Source organism: Lichenostomus cassidix, chromosome 2 (assembly GCF_008360975.1).
Source record: "Lichenostomus cassidix isolate B80296 chromosome 2, HeHo_3.0, whole genome shotgun sequence".
Lineage (NCBI taxonomy): Eukaryota > Metazoa > Chordata > Aves > Passeriformes > Meliphagidae > Lichenostomus > Lichenostomus cassidix.
Genome location: NC_139482.1, coordinates 59,136,628 through 59,145,474, shown reverse-complemented (window position 1 = coordinate 59,145,474; position 8,847 = coordinate 59,136,628). Strand labels below are relative to the sequence as shown.

At 39.4% G+C, this 8,847-nt stretch overlaps 1 long non-coding RNA gene across 1 annotated transcript; it reads right to left on the bottom strand.

The window, feature by feature from the left end:
• Window positions 1-5,712: 5,712 nt before the first annotated feature.
• On the bottom strand, window positions 5,713-8,035 carry LOC146441436 (uncharacterized). Its single transcript, XR_014850442.1, has 3 exons — window positions 7,938-8,035; window positions 7,066-7,171; window positions 5,713-5,956 (listed from the first exon to the last, which is right to left on the bottom strand). It is a non-coding gene; the product is annotated as an uncharacterized LOC146441436 (long non-coding RNA).
• Window positions 8,036-8,847: the final 812 nt, after the last annotated feature.

Genomic DNA, 8,847 nt, shown 5'->3' with positions numbered 1-8,847 from the left:
TCCAGGGGGATTTTACTGGTGCCAGACTTCTGTGCCATGTTGTTCATTACACACCACCAACTTATATTTTCCCTGCTTGCTTGGGTACATGGTACCAAAACTTCCTGCTGGCCACGGAAGGCAGATGCCTGCTGCTGGTACACGGCCAAAGGAAAAAGGAGGTCATGAGTCTCCTTGGGCTATTACGTGGCAATTTTCCTAAGCAATCTTTGGCTGATGAAGTTCTGTACCCTCTCATAAAGACTGTCACATGGTAGGGGTAGAGGCGGGGGGGTGATTCCTTATTTCTATGATTTGTAAAAAGGTAAACGTTTATCTCAGTTTTGGCACAGAGAAGAAGAGCAGAGAGGGTTTTAAAGGCACTTTGCATGTAAGTACTCATGAAACGGCACTGTTATTCTCCCACAGCAGGCGGTAAACAGCCAAAACAGAGACATAACAACTTAGCAATGCAAAACGAGCTGCAGGCGTCTGGTAATTGTACTTTTTTTTTTTTTTTTTTTTTTTTGCTTTTAAACCTCTCACAACACTGAATTGCATGGGGTCAATCTGACCTGTTCTTGACAGTGTTTCTAGTAGCAGGAAGTCTTTGTGACTTTCAATCAGAACATTTTAGATTATTCAGGTATGGAGGGAAAGAAGAACAACAACTGTTTATTTGCACCTATTTTGTGACCCTAAAAGACTCAATTCTTCATTATTTGTACTGAATCAGTATGTTTTAAAATCACTTATCTAAAAGATGTGATTTCACCATACAGCCTCCAAAACAAATGTATTTAGTTCCATAATATGTGACCTATCTTTCTGCCTTTCTTTTAACATATAAAATATTATGTATCGGTAGAAGCCTGTGATTCAGAGAAGCAATGCAATATGCCAAAAGTTTGAAATTCAAAGGTACTGGCAGCTCCCAGGGGCAGGTATCTCAGTGTCATGATAACCAGAACCCTTCACAATGAACACGGTGACTCTGGATGGTTCAGACACAGCTTCTGAGGGGAAGTGGAGCTGATGAAGGCTCTGGAGCACAATTTCTGAAGAAGCTGGGGGTATTTAGCCTGGAGGAAAGGAAGCTGAGAGGAGACCTTATTGATCTTTACAACTGCCTGAAAGGATGTTGTAGCAAGGTGGGGGTTGTTCTCTTCTGCTAAGAAATAAGTGATAAGACAAGAGGAAATGGTTCCAGGGGAGGTTTAAATTGGACGTTAAGAAAACTTTCTTCACCAGTAGGATTATGAAACACTGAAACAGACTCCCCAGGGAAGTGGCTGAGTCGCCATCCCTGGGGATATTTAAAAGACATGTAAATGTGGACTTTAGGGTCATGTTTCAGTGGTGGACTTGGCAGTGCTGGGTTAACGGTTGGACTTGATGATCTTAAAGGTCTTTTCCAACCTAAACAATTCTACAAGTCTCTGTGGTTTTGTCAGCTGGCTCCTCATGCAGCATCAACAAGGCCATGTTCCATAACTGGCGGTTCTGCGGAGAGGGTGGAGAGAGACAAACACCTTTTCAAACACCAAGCACACGGTCAACAGGAATGGGCATCCTTCCTGGCACTATAAGAGGTGACTACAGCCAAGCACCTGCAGAAACAAGCCACACAGCCTCCACCAAGAATGCAAGCAGTGACATTGTCCTTCATGTGCTCCTCTGCTTCACAGACACCAGGTCTCAGGTCAGAGTCAGAGGCTGACCATCATCTCTCATGAGTAACCTCTGCATAGCATTGTGCCCAAACAGCTGGGAGCACCAACTAAGCAACCCTGGTCTTTAGCAAGAGTGCCCTCTTCATCTTTGAAAATTTGGTGTATGTAGTGATTGGGTCAAAATCAGAGACAATCCTCAAGTTGAGTAATATATGTTCTTTTTTCCCGTGATTTAAGTGTGCCAGTCCCATGCAGTAAGTTAGTACATTAGCATTTAGCCAAAGAAGTTTTACTGACAAATGCATGTAAAATAACTGAAGACGCCTGTGGAAAATTTTTATCTATCTATAAACTACCTTGTACTTAAAAAGACGAACAATATTAAAAGATGTTTAGATCTCATCATTAGTTCTGCTAATTGCAATTAATTGCAATTAAGTATAACCCATAAATACCAAGGGATTGCCCATTCCAACTGGATTATGTGTTCGAATTATTAGAAAAGAAAAAGTTTTATTTTCTGCCATGCATTAAATTTAATGTCAGCTACCATGTTGGAAAGAATAATAGGAAAAATCTTTCCTTGAGTTATCAGAGGTGAGAGCTACTATCTGCAAGTTAATCCCACTATGATTATTATACATGACTCTAGGTTGGATTCATTCATAGATTGCACAGATATTACTAAATAGGGCTTCAGACAAGTATACATGAATTTCTGTAAATTGTGATCAGGCCTCAGTGCAGTGGCCATCAGGTAATGGATTAACAAGCTGTCTGTATTAAATTAATTTATTTCTCCTTATAATTTAAAGAGCAGGTGGTCCCTAAGCCTACCAGTCTGAACACACAGCTCTGAAAAGACTCACAGCTTTTTACAGAGAAATGTAGGAGCAGCAGATTTCATTTATCAGGAATAACATTCTGTTCCTGACCTTTCATCTCCGGCACCTAGGCAGACTCACTCTGTTGGTGCTATTGACCCTGCACATTCTGTGCAGACTGGCGTGGTATGTTGACAAATATAATGAAATAGGATAGACTTGCTGTAACTTGAAATTAAGCAAGGCCTTGAAAGAAAAATCTTCAAAGGGCTAAAAATGTGTACATGCATGCATGTATTTGTTCAAAGAACAAACATAGTTTGTGATTGACTGGACTGTGTTCTGCAGATATGCACATATATAGGTTTCAGTGGAATTGTGAGGTGTGTTAAGTCAGTGCAAAATTTGTCTTACAATTTTCCAAAGTCAAGACAGTCCTGGCTGTCTCTGTTACATAAACAGTGTAAATTCAGATATAATTAAAATATGTGAATTAGTTTGATTGATTTATTAAAAAGTAAAACTAAAAATGCCGGAAATATTTCATTGTTATTTAAAATGAGGGATAACCTTTAGTTTAGTCAGTTTATATTGTCACTTTTTCCCCCTCTTTTCACTGTACTAAAGCCAATAAGATATTTGACTGGAAAAAATGAAAAAGGGTGAAAAAGAGTTCCATTTTGACCTTTAACTAGGCAGCTCATCTGATTGAATCCTTGTATGCTGAAAAAAATGAAGACAAGCAAGCAGGAGAATTTTCTTTCAGTAGGCAGGGTCTCAGTGGGGCTACATTTCCTATCAGCTCACTTGTTTACACAGCATGTTTATAAAAATTACTGCAGCTCCCCCTCTATCACTGTAGTATTCCAGTTAGAAGCTAGAAGGGTACTGAGGACTCGCTTGGAGAGGATTAGTGATCATGAAACAAAGTGAAATGTCCACCTGCTCCATACCAGCAGGCAGCTTTTCTGCAGGTGAAGATAAAGAGGAGTAGCACAAGATTTGTTGAAAGAGGTTTTTAATGCTTCTTATCTTGTCTTACTATGGTGGTAAATTTTGTCAAAGAGTGCTTTCATCAAGAAGTTGAATTACAGTCATTACAAAGAACGAGGTCACGCTATTGTCAGCAAGACTGCTGATGGCATAATGCAATACTGTATGCAACGAAAATTTGAAAGACAGGACAGATCTGACATTAAAAGTAGATTTTTCTTCTCTGGACAAGGGTTTACCGCTCTCTTTTTATAAGATGACACTTTAATTGAAAACAAGCAAACAAACAGTGCACAAGGGGTACAGGAATTCTTAAAGTAGCCCATAAGAAAAGCCATCCTGAACACATCTGTCATTATCTGAGGGGTAACTTAAAGGTATGAATTAGGGCTGAGTATCTCAAAAAAAAAAAAAAAAAAAAGAAAAAGAATAAACACAGGCAAATCCTTTCTCAAGGAATTTGTAGATTACATTTGTGAGCCCTAAGCATGTGCTAAACCACCTCTCTTTTCATTCCCAAAGCACTACTGCTTTGAATGGTACTTGGCAAGAATTCAGAAATGCTATACTTGAGCAGTGCAGTACTGACAAGGAAGGTATAGTGTAAAACCATTTCATTAAAAGCAGGTCACGTCAGGACCCATCAGAAAGGCAGTTTATCCTGAAATGACTAAGAATTGATATGTATAACATGTTTTGCCATCATCTTCTCCAAAACCTTACTAAACCTAACCAAACCTTAAAATTGCATCCCAAAAGCTTATTGAGACAACAATGTTGCCCAGATAAGTATGAAATCAGCTGATGTCCATTCCCAGTTCTCAGGCAGTGACACTACAGAGAAGTTCATCTTTGCAATTGTTTGAATGGAAATAATACCTTCTTTTATACCTCCATATGAATTAATATGTTCACACTTGATAGGTGTTCTCTTTGCTGGGTTAAAAACTGTCTGGTTGGCCAGGGCCAGAGAGTGGTGGGGAGTGGTTCCACCTCCAGTCAGTGAATGTGTTGCAGTGTGCTATAGGATTTTTTGTATATTGATGCTGTTTCAGAGATTTCTCCCTAGCAGAAGCCTGGACTATCCCATGCTGCAAGCTTATTGGTTTACCCATCTCCCCTCCCTAGCTCCGCCCCTCTGCCCTCTCCCGATAAACCCTCCGCGAAAGCCAGACTCGGGGTTCACCATCTTGGCTTTCGAGCACTCCGCATCCTCACCTGCCTCTCCGACCCTCTCCACCATCCCTGAACCCTCCCCTGTGGACCTCAATATATTCCCTGGAAATCTCAGATGGTGATACTGTACTTCTTCTACCGCCACACCTCCACAGCGACTCACGTCCCCTACAGCTCCACTGCCTGCTGCAGCCGCATGTCTGCCTGGCGTGTTTCAGCTCCGGGCAGCTTCCCCCACATTGCGGTCGGGGGGTGCCGCTCCTGAATTGCTAGACTGCGCTGCCACATGAATGGTCCCTAGTGGGGTTCCCCAGGGCTATGTTTTGGGGCCAGTCCTGTTTAATACCTTTATTGATGATACAACTCTCTACAACTGCCTGAAAGGAGGGTGTAGTTAGATGGGAGTCAGTCTCTTCTCCCAAGCAACCACAAATAGGACAAGAGGACATAGTCTCAAGATGAACCAGGGAAAGTTCACGTTGAATATCAGGAAGAATTTCTTTAGCGAAAGGGTTATTAAACATTGGCATGTATTGCCCAGGGAGGTGGTGAAGTCACTATTCCTGGAGGTGTTTGAGAAATGACAGGATGTGGCACTCGGTGCCCTGATCTAGCTGACCAGGTGGTCAAAGGTTGGACCCGATGACCTTGGAGATCTTTTCTAACCTTAATGATTCTGTGACTCTGTATCCTCACCTCACTCCATTTATGTACGTAATTGAAATTCTATATAAGTTGATAAGATATTGGAAAAAAAAAAAAGCTACTAGTTTTAGAAAGTTACTTACAGTGGGCAATAAATTAATTTTCAGCTTTTTGGCATACAGAAATCCTTTCTTCCTGAAAATATAAAAATTATGCTTTCATAGGGCAAATCCCCTAATTGTTTCCTCAATTAATCATAAAGTAGATGTTTCTCTTCTGTAAAAAAAACTTAATACTTGAAATGACACTCATACCTAATTACTTCTTTTTGCTTTTATTACCGCTCTTCTTCCTCATTATTCCATCCGGTCAATGGTCTCAATGTGAAATTTTGAGAAGTTGATAAAAGAAACTGGTGAGATTAGCCTGTCTTTATCTAACTTTTTATTGCAACCTATTGCATAAAATATTTTATGCATAGATTACTATATGTATAATATATTTTTTAAAAATATTTTTCTCTCAGTTTTTGAATTTTTTAACTTCCATAGGCAAGACTGACCTTTTTCCCCTGCTTCTAAGAGAAATGTTTGCTCCGAAAAGGTGATAACCATCCAGTGTTTTGTTTGCATTCTATTAAGGGGCTTGCATAAATATTCAAGATATCTGAGAGAAAGAAGGGAGCAAAATATTCTACTTTACGTTACTGGAATTCCTTGCAAGAATGAAATAAACCTTTAGCCATGGTTGTTTCACACACTTTCACGGACAATTATTGGCAAGCTATGTGAATCCTGAAGGCTGGAATTTCTCTCTTTTCATCTGCCCTCTTTCAGTATACACTTTTTCCTTATTTTATATCATCTACCTATGCAGTACCCTGCCCTTCAGCACAGCTTGTGCTGCTGACAGCATGACAGCCTGATCTCATTCTAGTTCCACCTTGCCATCACTTCGCCAGGCCACCTCCAGCCCACCTGCAGTATCCCCATTCTCCCTTTGCTTCATAGGCTCTCCCTGTCTCTTTTCTGTTACTGGTGTGCTCAATTGTAATTCCCTGGCCAGCTATTCTTACCCAATGTTTCTATATGAAAGGGTGATATGTGTAAAATGCTCTCGGTTTGCCAGCTCAGTAGTGTTATGCAAGTGAGAACACTTATTCCTTGCTTATCAGATCAATGAATATTTAGATAAGTAAGACTTTCTCCAGGCAGCCAGCTTCAATGGGTGCAGGAATGCAAATTGGAAGGTGGGGAAGGTAAAGATGTGGTACTTTGAGCAACCAGGCAGGTACCCAGGAGGGAAGGCAACCTCTTTGAGACAATGACCTTTACATCATCCTGCTCATAGAGACCCGCAGGTTGCATAACAGAACAAAATACCTATGTTTTAGAGATGTTCACATTAGTCACTATGCTGAAGTTTTCTCTTGGTTTTCTAGGGAAACAAATCCTTCACAGCCACACTCTCTCTGTTTCTACTCACAAGGACCTAGTGAGTAGGTCCTGTTTTTGCATTATTTTTTGGTAGCATATTGCTAGCAAAATTGCATTATTTTACCATTTGCATTATTTTTGGTAGCATATTTTCCCCTTTCCCATGCTACCAGCTATCAGTGAGGACTCAGAACAACAGTCCTGCAAAATAGGGATAGCACAAAAGTTTAAAAATTACTGTAATGTAACTCATTCCCAGGCACTGTGAGTGCAAAAACAGAAGACACTCCATACCTGTCAGGTAAGAAACCTAGTGAAGTTTGCAGGAACCTCTCTTACCTTTAAAAGTCCTTTGCACGAGCCCTGTGAGAAGTTCTTCTATCGCAAGCCTCTCTGTTCTCCATTTGCGACATGTTCTAGTCCAAAAGAGTACCAAAGCTGAGCTCTTCAAAGGATACAAAGAGATTTAGGAGCATAACATCCCTGAAGGTTAAGGGCATTTTCCTAACCTTCTCATGCTACTTCTAAAAAGACCTGTTCAACAACACTGTGAGGGTTTGTTGGTTTTTTTTTTTAATTGCCCTTCCTTTTGGTTCCCTTTTGGATTGTAAATCAAAAGGAACCAATTATCTATTTGTATAGCAGTTTGCAGAAAACTTACTCAGTCTAAACCATGTGCAAAATTTAGCCACAATTCATCATGGAATTTAAACACCATTATAAAAATAACAGGGAGCAATAGTCTATCACTAAAATTTAAAAGCATTAACTTTATGAGATTTTGAATATAGACAATCTTCCAGAATTAGTTAATACTAGCACATTTTTGTTACATTCAGTCAGAAGTACCTGATCTCCTCTCTAGACACTTTTTCTCAGAAAGCAATTGACAATTTGTAACACTCACTGAATTTAAAAAGTTCATTGCTGTCTAACTGAAGTAGTTTATTATACAAGTACTGGGATTATGACTGTCTGCCAATGGAATACACTAAAGCATTCCATTTAAGCAATTTAAATTAAAATATCATTTTATAAAGTTGTTTTGATTTTGATTGCATATTGAAATTTTAAATAATTTTGCTTTAATTTCAAGGGAGATTAATTCCTTTTGTATATTATCAAATTGTAATAATTTCTGTGTGATTAACATTTAATTTATGTCTACACTCTTAGCACATTCTTTCCCTATAGCCACAGTAGTATTATACTTTTTAAAGAAGCTGAATGTTCTGTGCAGTGCACTGTGGCAATGAAGCAGCAAAAGGAAGGGTGAAAAAATTCTCCATCTGGAGCACTACAAGCAATCCCCCAGCAGAATGCCACTATCACATTTCATCACACAGCCCAAAAGACAGTTCTATAATGGCAAGAAAACTTCATAATAGAGACAGTTAAAGCTATCCCTGTGCATTCTATAGGGTACTATAGTCACTTGACAACCAAAACAAGATGACTACAAGCTCTGATTAGCCTTTAGTCCAAATTTGTACACTCAAGAGACAGTAATACCAGGAGCATTGTACTCTCTGCAGCACAGGTGGGGGATCTCTCCTTCGTCTTTCTTCAATGTCTGCCTCAGGACTTGCACACCCATTTTGAGAACTTAGGAGATTGTAGATGCTTCTCTCAAATGTATTTATTCAACAGTGGAAGTGGGTATTTCGTTTCTATTTTGGTGGCTGCTATAATTTTTTTGGAAGGGAGGGTATGAAAAATAGTCAAATTGTCAGAAAAGGGAATATCATCAACTTTGGTGAATGACTTTAGTCACATTTGATGAAGCAGGGAAAATAAATGTCAGGAGAAGAAAGATGAAGCATTCTGGTGTTTTTTAAATTAAAATTTCTAACTTTTCAACTAAGTTCACCAGGGGACAAATTCTCTGGTCCTTAATAAGCAGGTGAATTGCCTGGAATATTTCAGTTCAAATAACTTGGATTCCTCAAGGAAGGATGCAAGAAAATATATGCCTCTGAATACACTTTCAAAGTGAAATGACTGCTCTAAATTCCCTGAGCTGTTAGCAAACTGATGGAGAACAAGTAAGGACTAAGAATTTGCCTTTTTATTTGCAGTGAATTTCACCCAGACAAATATTTCATAATTTTCACAGTAAGA